The 2,852-nt window shown below is 33.7% G+C and overlaps 1 long non-coding RNA gene across 1 annotated transcript; it reads right to left on the bottom strand.

Moving 5' to 3' along the window:
- Nucleotides 1-333: 333 nt before the first annotated feature.
- LOC134299784 (uncharacterized) lies at nt 334-2,353 on the bottom strand. The gene is made up of 3 exons (XR_010007042.1): nt 2,063-2,353; nt 1,856-1,948; nt 334-567 (listed from the first exon to the last, which is right to left on the bottom strand). It is a non-coding gene; the product is annotated as an uncharacterized LOC134299784 (long non-coding RNA).
- Nucleotides 2,354-2,852: the final 499 nt, after the last annotated feature.

Genomic DNA, 2,852 nt, shown 5'->3' with positions numbered 1-2,852 from the left:
CCAACTATCTAAAATGCAAATGCCAAAACAGTTTAGGGAGATAGTCACTCAAGCTAGATTTGATCATCTTGAGACAATGGTCAGATACAGGAGATTTAATAACATCCCCTATAATGAATGGATTTGTATCTGTGGAGAACCTGAAACTGAGACCATAGCACACATATTATTTGACAGTAAATTGTACCAGAAGGCAAGAGACTTCTACCTTGGTCCATATATCAAATGGACAATGTACTGGTAATTTCACATCAGAACTGTGACGTAATGAAAAATCAAAATGTGTAGTCCACGCACTGTTTTGCCAGAAAAAGAACAGATGTGCCACGCAGGTGAACAATAAGGAACAAGTGGTTTATTCTTCTTAAATCCATAACAACATATGTACGATGTGCTCAGTTGCACCAACTCATATAATGTCCTTTCATGAGAGATTTGAACTACACGTTGCTTTGTCCATGTGGATAAATTCCTTCTGCAGTCCATGAAGCAAGAGCACACTTCAAACTCTGCGTCTCTCTCTCTGCTTCTCTCTTCCAACCGTCTCTGCACCTGCTTAGCTCAAGCCTGAACAAAATTGCAACAGTATCAGAAACTCCAAGGCTTAACAACTCTCCAGACATGGCTCAAACAATCATCTTATTTTACATTTGACACACACACATTAACTGATTTCTTACATATATCGTAACTTACTACATAGAGTGTAATCAAGTCCTATCAAGCCTTTGGTTTTGGTATTGTGATACGGCCTAAGGGCTCATCAATAAAATGTATTCTATTGTATTCATTTAAGGACGTATCTCACCCAATGTCGTATGTCTTTGGTGGGGTGTCTTACTTCTCCCACTGCTGCTTTGAATCTACAAAAGTTTGGATATGTACAGAGAGGATCTAATAGCATCCAGGATGAGAATGGAAAATAAACTGCAATCTCCTTCATAGTCCGGCAAACACTATTTGAGACCCAAGATGCTGAAGCCTGTCCTAAAAGGAGCTCCATCCCCTAAGAGAGCTCATTCCACGTTTAGACTAAATGCCGGAGTGGGTTCTCCACCACCTGGATGTCGGGTCCCCTGGAAAAAGAAGTCCCAGTCGCATTGAGAGGTCAGCGAGGACGCCGCAGGGACTTGAACCCCGTCCTGGAAACCAGGAGCGCCAACCGCCAGCGTCTTTTGCTTTTTTCTGGCAATGCGACAAGGGGAAAAGCAAAACCTGAGAGAACACAACTGTTCTCTCAGGAAAAGAAAACCTTTTGGACCAAGTCATTTCTTGTGACCTGGGAGAGGTTTAGCAGACTACCTCTCCAAGCATGGACACAATGGAGAACGTATTAATATTCTTATGCTCCACATCAGAAACAACTGACAGTTAAAAAGCAATAGCATTACAAATATTCAAAAGATCAATATTGAAATGAAATTTAAAATGTATAAATATTATAGTAAAACAGTTCAAAGACGATTAAAACAAATGAATAAAAAAAGCTTTTTAAAAGCAATTCAGGTTAGAGCTGCAGATTCAGAATGCAAAGACTATATAATCATAATAACAAACAGAGTAAAATAATAAATGGAATACAAATAATAAATAAAGTAAAATAATCAACATAATAATAAAAAATAGAGTAAACTAATAAATTGAATAAAATAAAGTAAAATAATAAGTACAATAATAATAACTAGAGTACAATAATAAATGTAATAAAAATAATATCTAAAGTAAAATAATAAATGTAATAATAAAATAATAAAGAGTATAATAATACATGAAAGAATAATAATAATAATAATAATAATAATAATAATAATAATAATAATAATAAATTACTGTGCCATGTGTCAAAATAACTCACTGAGCAGTTCTTCAAAGACCAAAGGAGAGTTGTCTCAGGACAGCTTACCAGTTTTGCAGAGACATTCACAAGAAGGATGCTTCCGCTGTGTACCTACATTTGATAATTATAATCTATAGTCAATATTACGCCAAAGTAAAACAACCTTTCATTTTAAAAATCCAGTTGTCATTTGATCAAAATCATGTCATCTCTTACCATGCTTACCTGTGTCATTATAGTCGTGGTTCCCAAACTGTGCTCCATGAACCACCAGTGGTTGCCAAGAAGTGTTGTCTCAGGAAAAGAAAACCTTTTGGACCAAGTCACTTCTTGTGACCTGAGAGAGGTTTAGCAGACTACCTCTCCAAAGTATGGACACAATGGAAAACATATAATTATTATTATTATACTCCACATCAGAAACAACTGACAGTTAAAAAGCAGTAGCATTACAAACGTATAAAAGATCATTGTTGAAATGGAATTTAAGATGTATAAATATTACAATAAAGCAGTTCAAAGACGATTTTTAAAAATGAATTTAAAAAGCTTTTTAAAAGCAATTCAGGTTAGAGCTCCAGCTTCAGAATGCATAGACTATATATTAATAATAAATAGAGTAAAATAATAGATGGAATAAAAGTAATAAATGAAATAAAATAATAAATGTAATAATAAAAATAGAGTAAAATAATAAATAGAATAAAAATAATAAATAAAGTAAAATAATAGAGTAAAATAATAAATGGAATAAAGAATAGAGTAAAATAATAAATGTAATAATAATCAATAGAGTAAATAATAAATGTAATAATAATAATAATAATAATAATAATAATAAATTGCTGTGCCATGTGCCAGAATAACTCACTGCGCAGTTCTTCAAAGACCGAAGGAGAGTTGGCTCAGGACAGCTTACCAGTTTTGCAGAAAAATCCACAAGAAGGACGCTTCCGCTGTGCACCTACGTTTGTGAATTATAATCTATAGTCAATATTACATCAAAGTAAAACAC

This window comes from Anolis carolinensis, chromosome 5, assembly GCF_035594765.1.
Source record: "Anolis carolinensis isolate JA03-04 chromosome 5, rAnoCar3.1.pri, whole genome shotgun sequence".
NCBI lineage: Eukaryota > Metazoa > Chordata > Lepidosauria > Squamata > Dactyloidae > Anolis > Anolis carolinensis.
This window is presented reverse-complemented; position numbering and strand designations above follow the sequence as displayed.